The sequence below is a fragment of the Cervus canadensis genome, chromosome 17, assembly GCF_019320065.1.
Source record: "Cervus canadensis isolate Bull #8, Minnesota chromosome 17, ASM1932006v1, whole genome shotgun sequence".
NCBI classification, from domain to species: Eukaryota; Metazoa; Chordata; class Mammalia; order Artiodactyla; family Cervidae; genus Cervus; species Cervus canadensis.
Window position 1 is genome coordinate 21,657,747 of NC_057402.1, and position 13,514 is coordinate 21,671,260.

Consider the following 13,514-nt stretch of genomic DNA (forward strand, 5'->3'; position numbering starts at 1 on the left):
TTTTTCTAGTTTTTTAAAAGAATGCTTTTAGAATTTTGTTAAGAATTGCATCAAATATGTAGATCGCTTTGGGTAGTATGAATATTTTAAACATCTAATTCTTGATTGAAGCCTGTTAGGAGAGAAATCTTTAAAATCTAAATTCCAGGACTTCTCTGTTGGCTCAGTGATAAAAAAATCTGCCTGCCAATGCAGGAGACATGAGATCGATCTCCAATCCTGGAGGATTCCACATATGCCATGAAGCAATTAAGCCCATGCACCACAACTATTGACCCTGTGCTATAGAGCCTGTGATCCACAACTACTGAATCCATGTGCTGCAACTACTGAAGCCCATGTATTCAAGAGCCCATGCTCTGCAACAGGAGAAACTACTGCAATGAGAAGCCTCCACACCGTAACTGGAGAAAAGCCTGTGCACCAATGAAGACCCAGCACAGCCAAAAGTAAAAATAAATAAATAAATTTTTAAAAAGCTAAATTCCCCTCTTGACTATGTTGTTGTGGTATGGGAATGTTATCTAGGATCTTGAGACGTTTTAGTAGAAAGCTAATGACATAGTATAAACATAGATTAATAAAAAAATGTACATTTAGACACAAATCTTTTATGCTGTTGCTATATATTTGCTATACTCTGGGAAGAATGGCCTATAACAGAGTCTCCAAAACTGCTACAGTGTCACTCAAACATTTCTGAGACATATAATAAACTCAAGAGGAAATATTTGTTCATGGCAGATGGCCTTATAATTATTTTAAATATCTAGCTAGATGGCTTGATTTCTCTCTAAAATGATTATTCAAGTTATTTTGGAAGAAGGTGGTTGGGTAGAATTCCACCATCTTGGGAGAGAAATTCAGATTAAAATTTTTTTTTGGTCATTGTTGAAGAAACCATTAATTTTTCCATTTATCCCTTATCCTTGCTTCCCCATACCACTCCCCTCCCCTGTGCATAAGTCCTCTTCCCTCCTTTCCTCCTCCAGAAAAGAGGTGTGGATATTTTGAAAAGGAAGCCTCTTTTTTCCATGCCATGAATTTTGCCCACAGTGGGCTAATTGCCAAAGCAGTTGGCCACCTGTGGGAGTAATTAGTCACTTGTCAGTCCTTCTGAGGTTAGTCAATTGCAGTTGCAATTTATTATATGCAGTTTTGCATCCACAAATAACCATGGCTGTTAAAACCACCCATCGAGAAAAAAAAAACGTGGACAGAAATTTTTTTAAAAGTTGGCATTTTGCTTAGCATTTATGAATGAAGCTTGGGTAACATTCAGTCCTATTCACTTTATCCCAATTCTCAGAAACTGGAGTTAGGGATACTGAAGAAAATGTATTCCAAAGTTGTCCTATTGGGAGGAGTGGACAGGAAATATGATTGTGTTTTCTTTGTAATTTTCCTTGATAAAGTTAAAAGATGATCCTTGTTGGTTGTTTTAAAATTTTAACCTTCTATGGTACAGATATGTATAATGTAAAATGAATAACTTTATGTTTAAGGTGATCATAGCAAGAGCTTTGTTCTCATGGGTGAGCAGCAATGTGACAGCAGCCATTTTGGTTAACCATTGTGCAGTTAACGTGGGTTGGAGAAGGGGATGGGAGGAGGATGAGATGGTTGGATGGCATCACCGACTCAATGGACATGAGTTTGCGTAAACTCTAGGAGTTGGTGATGGACAGGGAGGCCTGGCGTGCTGCAGTCCATGGGGTCGCAAAGAGTCGGACATGACTGAGCGACTGAACTGAACTGAACTGAACTGTTACGATTATATCCATGGGAGGAATTCTCCATTCTAATAATTGAATTCTATATATTGGATTGGCATAAAAAGTACCTTATGTGTTCCATAACACCTTATGGAAAAATCAAAATGAATTTTTTGGCCAACCCAGTATTTATCAATGGCTGCTATTATTAGTCATAATGCCAGGAAGTAAAGAGTATATAAAAAGATGAGCAAAAAATAATTCAGGTAACTAATGTTTCTGTGTGTGTATGTGTGTATTAGAAGCAGGAGAAATAAAAAAATAACATGTAAAAATATCAGGATTCTCTTGGGTACAAGGAAAAGAGAATCTTACCCAAGTTGTCTTCAACAATGAAGGATATTTTTAGTATTTATTAGTTATTGAATTGAAATGTTAAAAAATAGAGTGGGATAAATGTGCGACTTTTTTCCAGGAGCACAACACTGTCACCAAGGACCCAGATTCTTTGCATTTCTCTGCTCTGCTTTTTGTAGTGCCTGCTTCATCCTGAGGCTGGTTCCCACCATGGCTATAACAGAAACTGTTTTTCCCAGATGAACTCAGCAAATATCTCCTTGTGTGTCATAGCTCAGACTGAGTCATGTACTTATTCCCAAAGAAATTACTGTGACCAAGGGGATGGATGCACTAACTGGCTTAAAGGCCAGTATTCTAGTCCTAGAGACAACTCCACTTAAATACCAGTTCAGTTCAGTTCAGTCACTCAGTCGTGTCCAACTCTTTGTGACCCCATGAACCACAGCACGCCAGGCTTCCCTGTCCATCACCAGCTCCTGGAGTCCACCCAAACCCATGTCCATTGAGTCGGTGATGCCATCCAACCGTCTCATCCTCTGTTGTCCCCTTCTCCTCCTGCCCTCAATCTTTCCCAGCAAATACAGGGAGTGAGTAATCTGAAACCTAGGTAGGTAGGGGGAAGAGAGAGAGGGATGCTGGTAACAACAGCTATCCGCTGCAGCATGTAACAATAATTCAAGTGCTGCAGTAAGGAGGAGATATAGTACACTGTACTGTGTAGGGCAGGCTGGGTGTGGGTTAACACTGTTACTGTAGAAGTATTCAGTTCAGTTGCTCAGTCATGTCTGACTCTTTGCGACTCCATGGACTGCAGCACGCCAGGCTTCCCTGTCTATTACCATCTATCGGAGCTTGCTCAAACTCATGTCCATTGAGTCAGTGATGCCATCCAACCATCTCATCCTTTGTCCTCCCCTTCTCCTCCCGCCTTCATTCTTTCCCAACATCAGGGTCTTTTCCAATGAGTTAGTTCTTTGCATCAGGTGGCCAACGTATTGGAGTTTCAGCTTCAGCATCAGTCCTTCCAATGAATATTCAGGACTGATGTCCTTTAGGATGGACTGGTTGGATCTCATTGCAGTCTAAGGGACTCTCAAGTGTCTTCTCCAACACTACAGTTCAAAAGCATCAATTCTTCGGCACTCGGCTTTCTTTATGGTCCAACTCTCACATCTATACATGACTACTGGAAAAACCATAGCCTTGACTAGATGGACCTTTGTTGGCAAAGTAATATCTCTGCTTTTTAATTTGCTGTCTAGGTTGGTCATAGCTTTTCTTCCAAGGAGCAAGCATCTTTTAATTTCAGGACTGCAGTCATCATCTGCAGTGATTTTGGAGTCCAAGAAAAGAAAGTCTGTCATTGTTTCCCCATCTATTTGCCATGAAGTGATGGGACCGGATGCCATGATCTTCGCTTTTTGAATGTTGAGTTTTAAGCCAGCTTTTTCACTCTCCTCTTTCACTTTCATCAAGAGGCTCTTTAATTCCTGTTTGCTTTCTGCCATTAGGGTGGTGTCATCTGCATATCTGAGGTTATTGATATTTGTCCTGGCAATCTTAATTTCATCTTGTGCTTCATCCAGCCCGGCATTTCACATGATGTACTACTCTGCATGTAAATTAAATAAACAGGGTGACAATATACAGCCTTGTACTCCTTTCCCAATTTGGAACCAGTCCATTGTTCCATGTCGAGTTCTATACTTCTTTAGTGTAGAAGTATAGGTGCCATCAATATTCATGTTCCTAGGATGCTAAAGAACAGAAACATATTTGAAAGCCTTTGTTGCTTATCATGTTATTAGGAATGTGGCCACCTGCTTTATCCATTAGGTCATGAAAGCCTTTGCTTGACTTTAGGCTATGACTCTTGCTTACTAAGAGAAAAAAAACTCAGAGGCGTTCCGTGAGAAATCTGAAGGAAAAAAAAAAGTGTATGAATGTATACACATTTGATCCTCATTATTTGCAGACTTAGTATTTGTGAATTTGTCTACTTGCTAAAATTTGCTTGGAACCTCAAAATCAGTGCTGGTGCTTTCACGGTCATTTGCAGACATGTGCAGGATGGTGAGCAATTTGAGCCATCTGAAGCCCACGTTCCCACCTGAGGTCAAGTGAGAAGATGCTCTGCCTTCCTGTTTCAGCTCTCATGCTGTAAACACATGTCTCTTTCACAGTCTATTTAGCGCCACGTTCTTCACATTTTTTTTGTGCCTTTTGTTGGTGATTTCACTATTTAAAATGGCCTCCAAGCATGGTGCTGAAGCACTGTCCATTGTTTCTAAATGCAAGAAGACTGTGATGTACCTTATGAGAAAACACATCAGTTAGGTAAGCTGTGTTCAGGCATGAGTTATAATGCTGTTAGTTGTGAGGTCAGTATTAATAAATCAACTGTAAATTAAGTAAAGTGTGTTTAAACTGAGGCACACATAAAGTAATGTACTGATTGGTTGATGAAAAAGTTGTGATCCAGAGGCTCTCAGGAACTTAGCCTTGTTACTTCCCCTAGGAGTAATGGGTTCAGTACTCACTAATTCAGTGCTCACAATGACTTTGTAGAATGTAACTGCTGCAAGTAATGAGAATTGACTGTATATATGTGATTTCATTTAACAAATGAAAAAAATATCTTAGTCCAATATCCAGGCAAGGAGTCAGTCACAGAATTCTAGTGTGTAAACACTTTATTTTTAATCCCTGTTAGTTAAAAGAAGAGTTCAGAGTTTCTAAGTAGTCCACTTGAGGAGACATACGCAATCTATCTGCAATTTACATTTCTCTCCACCTGGACTCTTCTATCTGTGTCCTCTCTACTTTCTCTGACATGAAAAGTCATGATTTACAGGCTTCCACTGACCATAGCTTCAGCCTCATTCACTGGATGCAACGAACAGTAACACATGATGAAATCCACTCTCTTGTCGAAGACCACCTTTGTTGCCTTCCTTTCCCTAATGCTCCCAGACCAAACTTTGTGAAACTTTGAGCTGCCACTGGAGATCATGAGTTGAGGCCCGCTAAGTCAGTTGTGATGGGTAGGATGAGGAGGTGTCCTCTGCATCTAGGACTCTGTGTGCATCATTCCATTTGACTTTTGTTTCGCTCAAGCTTGGGCTGTGTTGCCAGCAGCAAGTATGCTGACTGAAAACTGTCACAACAGCGATCATTACAATCCGGGAGTTAAGTTTGACTGGAACATATGTCTTCAATTTTAATAGCTCAGCTTCCCAGATGCCCTAAAGGAGAATATTGCCTGAGAAGGAGCTTTTCATGTAAGAATAATTTGTGTTAAGTAGCTCAGTGATCTGTTTGTTAGGTTAGAGCTGACAGTTTGTTTATATTTCTAAAGGGGTATGATGAATGGGGGAGAAGTTGATGCTAATTAGCCTAAATTGTTCCTAAGAATGTAGAGGGCTTTGCCAGTTTCATTGTTTCTGTTTCTTTGCACATTTTAAATAATTGAATGGAGCTCAGACCATTCATCATAATTTCAGGCAAGATGGAAATAAATGAATTTAGCACGGGTCTGCATGTGTAATGGAAGATATCACTTTAAACGGCAATTAGATAAGACATCAACTTGGGGCTAATGCAGACTATTCTAATTCATTTGCATAAAAATATCAAACATGAACGTTTTCATTTATTCCATTAATTATCTCTGTCATCATAGGAGGATACAGACTTTCTTTTTGAAAAATCCATCTATCTCCATTAAAGAAATTGTGCTGTGGTATAAAATTGGGGCTCATGGCTTCTGAACAAAAGATCTGTGGCCATCTTGCTAAGAAAGTTCCCTCCCTTCCCCTGATGTCATCATACGCCTCTCAGAAACCTGTTTGAGGATGGACTCCATGCCTGGCCAGGTAGATAATGAAAAAGGCAGGAGAGAAATATTTTTGAAACTTAGGATTCATATAATGGTTTGAGTTCCACAGTAAGAGTTAATATACTAGTGGGGGAATATTTTCATTATTTTTCAGGAGTCCTCAAACATGTATTTCTCATGTATGCTGGGTTACAGAGTGATATGATGCTAAGCCTAAGCCTACAATGTAACTTCCTATCTTAGTTCAGCATTTCCTCTAGGTAATAAGGTTAACATAAATGGATTATTTTGTAAGAGTATAGGAAAATATATATATTTTGTTAACACACATTTTGAGAGTTAAAATAAAAAATGAAACTAAATTTGGAAAGTCTATGATTTTTTTCAACCTTTTAATCCTCATTGGAGGCCATTCTTTTTTAATTTATGCACATAAAATACCACAGGAAGAGATGGTATAAATTTGTGGACTGTGGAGAATGAGTGAACATTTTTGAATCAGGATCTTTAAAAGGGGTGAAATTTGAGTATGATTAAGTTAGGAAAAAGCCTCGCTTACGGCGGAAGTCGGAGACTCTGTATACATTATGGGCATGTCATGGCTTTTAAAAAGTTATGTTAGACTTCTATACAAATTGTGAAGGAATTTGTATAACCCCAAACAAAATTCTGTGTGGTTCTGAACTTTTCCAAAGTTGAAAAAAAAGAGAGAAATAATGCTGGTTATTATTCCTATCAGGAGCAAACCTTACTTTCGGTGGGCTGGTTGCTCATACTGCCTGGTGTTTTCCTGGTCACTAGTTTTCTCGGAAGGAAATGATCCTCAAGCTTAGGCTAGCCACGTTTGTGCATATGTGCCCTATAATTGGCATTTATTAAGGAGACCTTCAGTTTGATGGATGACTGTCAGAGCCGAGCCTGCCGCTTTGAAGACAGTTGACTCTGCCGAGTTTTGTTACATTAACTCATTAGAACTCTGCACTGCTTCAACCCGCTCTTTGTTTACTTTCTTATAATTAAGATTTTTGAGCAATCGATTTTCAGAGACTTGGCAGGGGTCCATTCCCAACTTGGAGACTTTGCCTGACAGAAAAGTATTCAACAGAACAAATATTCACAATAAGAACCTGTGAGTATTAAAAGTGAGGTTTTTGTATTCTCTTTAGTTAGCTGCCCAGTTAATGAATTGCTTTTAAACATAAAAATGGTTTATTAAGTATCTATATTTCATTTACGGCATTATTCCTCAACTTTAAAAAAAAGGGATTCCTACAAAAGCAACAGCTGTGGAAATATTTTCAAACCAGGGTATTAAAAATTGTAGCTTGTATGTATTGTGATATTTTAGCAACAGTGTAAGCAAGTAATTAGGAAGTAATTAGGAAAACAAAAGGTCATCAGAATTTTAAAGATATATTTTCAAGAGAAAAAAATGCATCGTAGATGCATTTAAACATTTTATTGTGAGTAATTAGTATATCCCCGTTGTGTTTTTTACTTTTATAGTGTGAAAAATGCCCCAAATTGTGATGACATGTTTAAACTTAAAACTGATATTTCACTTTCTCTTTTGAAACTCCAAAGAAAGTACACATGAAAATGCTGAAAATGAGGATCTTTTCCAATGTGTGTTGGTGAGATGAACTGTATTTCCTGTATGCTAAATGTCCTACACAGACACTATCTGAATGGGCACAAAATGGTGATGTGGTGTGTGGTGTGTGTGTGTAGCTTGAAATCTTTTCAGTTGACATCTGTAAAAACTAAACACTTGAGGAGAAAGGATGTCCTTTTACAAAAAGCAAACATGGTTGGAGAGTGTTTGCGCTAAGATTTCAGACTCATTCATGGTTGTCTCTCTTCTGACTTGTTATAACTAGTTGATGAGGAGATTATCTTTGGGGTCTCTTTACCAAAGATAGTGACTTGCGGAGTATGCATTCATCACGCCGTCCCAATAGCTAGATGAGTGAAAAAGGAAAATAAAGAATGAATGAGGAAGGAAAAATAAACAGCATCTATTTATGAAAATGAAGACTGTGCTGGATCGTAATTTATAGGCAGCTCTCTAAGTAATGAGTTCTTAGAGTAATTTTATGGGGAGCGCTACTGTGAAACAGTACTAGGTCACTTGACTGGTGTTCACAGAAGGCAAGGGAAAATGAAACTTGGTTGTTTTTAGGTCACAGATAATTCAACTTTCTTTATTCTCTTAAAAGAACTTGAGTTAGCAGAAAATAGTTAGACTTCTTTGCCAATGAAGACAACCTTTTAAGTTTAGTGATGAAGTTGGTTCATTTGTATTTTATTCAGAGGATGGAAAATACAAGTAATTGACTCCTTATTTGGTCCACAATGTTCAGTTAATGTATTCAAAGTTATTACTAGATTAAAAAAATGAATTCACAGGTCAAAACTCCCTTTATTGTGGAGGAAACTGGCAGTCATCAAAAAGGCCATTAAAAACAGTTTAATGAAGAAATATGTGACTGTTTAAGAAAACCGTCTAGTCTAAACTTAGCAGGAGGGCCATGGGTCCTTTTCCTACTAGGCTGCAACAGTGTAAGAAAATAATCTTGCATCTTTTAGGCTTCTGCATAAGTGTTCACTTCAGAAAGTCATTACTTTAGCTGAACAGATAAAATATACATAAAATTTACATGGAAAACCCGAAGCTAAAATAAAGTTCCTGCTAATTTTATATTAAAATGTGTGAAATTATATTTTAAACTTTAAATGGATACTTTAGTGGTAACTAAGACTTTAAATGCTTTTCCCTTTCACCCTAAATATGGTGGCGTCCTGTATCATAAGCACAGTTCTAAGTACTATACATGATTAACATTTAATCATCATAGCCCCTTGAGGCGGGTGCTGTTATTATCTTCACTTTAAAGTTTATAAAACTGAGGTATAGAGAGGATAAGTAACTTGGGCAATGTCACACAGCTAGGAAATGATAGATTAGGGATTTGAACATAGGCATTCTGACTCCAGATTCAAGGCTCTTAACCATTCTGCAGTGCAGCTGTTAGTTTAGGTTGTTGAAGATCTATACACAAATATCTAAATCCACCAAATTTATTATTCAAAAGACTTCAGGAATGGTGTTCCAAAGATTATTTCACTATGTTTGGAGAAACTTTTCCAGAAGGAATATCATGTTAATATACCTATATACATAGTAATATCCTTTTTTCTTAGCTTTCATATCCCAGAACATGACTAACAAAAGGGTTATAGGCTTAACAGTGTGGTTAGGTTTTTACCATGTGTGGTTGTTGCATTTTGGGAGGGACAGGATTTGACTTATGGCCTACACAAGCAGTTGTAATATTGAGCCATATTGTAACAGGGTTCTGCTTTGTTTTAAAAACACAACTATTATTTTGAAAAGGAGATAGAAACAATAGTAAAAAAAAAAATATCTAGGCTCTAAGAAGTAGTTGCTATAAAAATTTGTCAAGTTTTCAGAAGTGAGTGTTTTGAAGTCTGTTTAACAAAGTCCAGCAATATTTGGTTTCAATAAGGGAGACTGGTTTTTATCACTAAAGAGGAGTAATGAATTCTGGGATAATCTAAGCTGATTAAACTTAAAAAATTATACTTTTTTGATAACTTTAAGAAAGAATGTTGCAAAGTTGGGTGAACTACAGCTCATAAACCTTGTTGAAGATAATTCAGAGGTATAAAATGCTATGTGTAATTTTGGGGGGATTTCAAATTCCTAGACAAAGAGATTTTGATTGCCAGACGTCTCTGAATTATCTAGCAGAATACAATGTCCATACAGGAAATACTCTGATGAGGAGACTGGTGAGAACCAGTGCTTTCATCTCAAGGTAAAAAACAGAAAGTGTGTACAAGGATAAAATGTATGTGAAAAAATTTAAGCAGTAGATAAAATTTTGTGTTTTTTTATTCACCAAAACTGATTGAATGTGTTCTGTGGTTTGAGTATGCAAGAGTGAGCAAGACAGAGGGGAACTAACTTTCTAGAGAAGGAGACAAGAATAAACAAATAATATAATGTCAGATAATTTTAAGTTATAAAAAATGTAAAATTGAGTAAGGGGAGAAAAAGTGATGTCTTTGGGGACATGGAGTGGACTCTTTTAAACAAAGTGATTAGGAGAAGGCTTCCCTTCTCCTAACAAAAGGATTATAGGCTTAACAGTATGGTTAGGAGATACAATTTGAGCTAAACTCTTAAGTAATCTAAATAAATAATATATTTGTGGCATTTGTCACCTAGGATAAGTAATTTTTAACATTTCTATCCTCTTTAGATAAAATTATTTTTAGTAATATTAATGTGATGAAAAGAATGATAATAATGGCTAGAAAAAACAGTGACAATGACAAAATGTTATCAAGCTTTATGGTAGTATCATGCCAGTAACAAATTTAAAAAATAAAATAATCATACTGTACAAAAGAGGGAGGGAATAATGGATTAGTACTTTTAAATTACATCATTGTATTTTTTTCTATAAAAAGATAAAAATAACATAACTATATCATATGCAGTTTGCACTGTTTCACATTATAAATCCTTTTTTTGAACAGCTTTAGTGAGATACACATGCCATAAAATTCACCTATTTAAAATGTATAATTCAGTGGTTTTTAGTATACACATAGAGTTGTACAATTATCTTCACAGTCAATGTTAGGACATTTTCATCACCCCGAAAGAAAAATCCCATTCTCTTTAAAATCATCTCTTGTTTCCCTGTATCACCACTTCTGCACAGTGCTAGGAAGCCACTAATCTACTTTTTGGGTCTATAGATTTGCTTGTTTTGGACTTTTCATATAAATGAAATCATAAATATGTTCTTTTGTGGCCAACTTCTTTTATTTTGCATCTTGTTTTTAATGTTCATCTATGTTGTAGCATTTATTAATACTTCATTTTTTTATTGCTGAATAATATACCATTGTATGGATATACCACATTTCATTTATCTATTTATCAGTTGATGGACATTTGGTTTGTTTCTACTGTTTTTATATTATGAATAATGTTGACATGAATATTCATGTGCAAGATTTTATTTGAACATATGTTTATATTTTGTGGAGTATATTCCTAGGCGTTCCCTGATAACTCAACTGGTAAAAAATATGCTTGCAGTGCAGGCGATCCTGGTTCAATTCCTGGGTTGGGAAGATCCGCTGGAGAATGGATAGGCTACCCATTCTAGCATTCTTGGGCTTCCCTGGTGGCTCAGATGGTAAAGAATCCACCTGCAATGCCGGAGACCTGGGTTTGATCCCTGGGTTGGGAAGATCCCCTGGAGAAGGGAAAGGCTACCCACTCCAGTATTCTTGCCTGGAGAATTCCCTGAACAGAGGAGCCTGGCAGGCTACAGCCCAGGGAATCACAAAGAGTCGGACATGACTGAATGACTTTCACACTCACACATATTCCTAGGAGTGCAATAGTATCTGGTGGCTTACTGGTGAAGAATCCACCTGCAATGCAGGAGACGCAGATTCAATCCCTGGGTCAGGAAGTTCCCCTGGATAAGGACATGGCACTCCATGGACAAGGACACTGCAGTATTCTTGCCTGGAAAATGCCATGGACAGAGGAGCCTGGTGGGCTACTCGACTTAGTGACTCGACAACAACAACAGCATGGCAACTCTTATGTTATGTCTTTTGGGGAACTATCATACTGTTTTCCAAAGTGGCTGCATCAGTTTGCATACCCACTAGTAACGAATGAGGGATCTAACTTCTCCAGCACTCCTAGCCAACATGTTATTGTCTAAAGTTTTGATTCTGTCCATCTTTGTGAGTGTGAGGTGGTAGTTATTTTGCGATTTTGATTTCTGTTTCCCTAATGGCTAATGATGCTGAACATCTTTTCATTTTTTTATTGGCTATTTGTATGTTTTCTTTGCCCATTACATTTTTTAAATTTAATTTTTATTTGGAGTATAATTGCTATACAATGTTGTGTTCGTTTCTGCTGTATAAGAACATGAATCAGCTATGACATGTGCAGATGTATACACAGACATATACACACGTCCCCTCCCTTTTGAGCCTGGCTCTCACCCATCCCCCATCCCACCCACCATCCCATGCATCTCAGTCCCCACAGAGTGCTCAGCTGAGCTCCCCAGGCTATATAGCAGCTTCCCACTAGCTATCTATTTTACACATGGTCATGTATATATGTCAGTTCTACTCTCTCAATTCGTCCCACTCTCTCCTTCCCCCTCTATGTCCACAAGTCCTTTCTCTACATCTGTGTCTCTATTCCTGCCCTTCAAATAGGTTTGTCAGTACCATTTTTATAGATTCCATATATATGTGTTAATATACAATATTTGTTTTTCCTTTCTGACTTGCATTCACTCTGTGTGACAGACTTTAGGTTCATCCATGTCACTACAAATGACCCAATTTTGTTTCTTTTTATGGCTGAGTAATATTCCAGTGTATATATGTACCACATCTTCCTTATCCATTCCTCTGTTGATGGACATTTAGTTGCTTCCATGTCCTGGCTATTATAAATAGTGCAACAATGAACATTGGGGTACATGTATCTTTTTGAATTGTGGTTTTCTGTCAGTAAGTGCCAGGAGTAGGATTGCTGGGTCATATGGGAGCTCTATGTTTAGTTTTTTTTCAGGACCTCCACATTGTCCTCCATAGTGGCTGCACCAGTTTACATTCCCGCCAACAGCATAGGAGGGTTCATTTTCCCCCACACTCTCTCCAGCATTTATTGTTTGTAGATTTTTTTATGTTGGCCATTCTGACCAGTGTGAGGTGATACCTCATTGTAGTTTTGATTTTCATTGCTCTAATAATTAGTGATATTGAGCATCATTTTGTGTGTTTGCTGGCCATCTGCTTCTTTTTTTTTTATTATATTCAGTAGTTTGTTGTATTTTTTAGATTCCACAGATAGGTAATATAATATCATATTTGTCTTTCTCTCTCTGATGTGTTTCACTTGGCATAATGCCCTCCAAGTCCATCCGTGTTGCTACAAATGGCAAAATTTTGTTCTTTTTTTTTAATGGCCGAATAGTATTTTATTATATATGTATACCACATCTTCTTTATCCATTCATCTACTGATAGACACTTAGATTGCTTCCATATCTTGAAAATTATAAATAATACTGCTATGGACATTGGGGCACATGTATCTTTTTGACTTGGTGTTTTGTTTGGATATATACCCAGGAGTGGAATTGCTAGGTCTGTTTTTAGTTTTCAGTTGTTTGAGAAACCTCCATATGATAATTCTGTTTTTAGTTGTTTGAAAAGCCTCCATACTGTTTTCACAGTTCTTTGCCCATTTTAATTGCTTTGTCTTTTTTCCACAAACTTTAAACTTTTTATTTTGCATTGGAGTATAGCTGGAATAACAATGTTGTGGTAGTTTCAGGTGAACACTGAAAGGACTCAGCCGTACATATACATGTATCCAGTCTCCGCCAAACGCCCGTCCCTTCTAGAATTGTTATGTCTTTTTATTATTGAGTTGTAAGAATTCTTTATATATTCTAGCTATGTCCTTTATCAGATTTATGATTTGCAAATATTTTTTCACATGCTATGGATTG

The 13,514-nt window shown here is 37.2% G+C and overlaps 1 protein-coding gene across 3 annotated transcripts in view; it reads left to right on the forward strand.

Annotated features, from left to right (window-relative positions):
• The window catches only part of SLC25A21 (solute carrier family 25 member 21), a 504,473-nt gene that overhangs the window by 61,288 nt on the left and 429,671 nt on the right, over positions 1–13,514 (forward strand). The gene's annotated exons all lie outside the window — the stretch shown is intronic.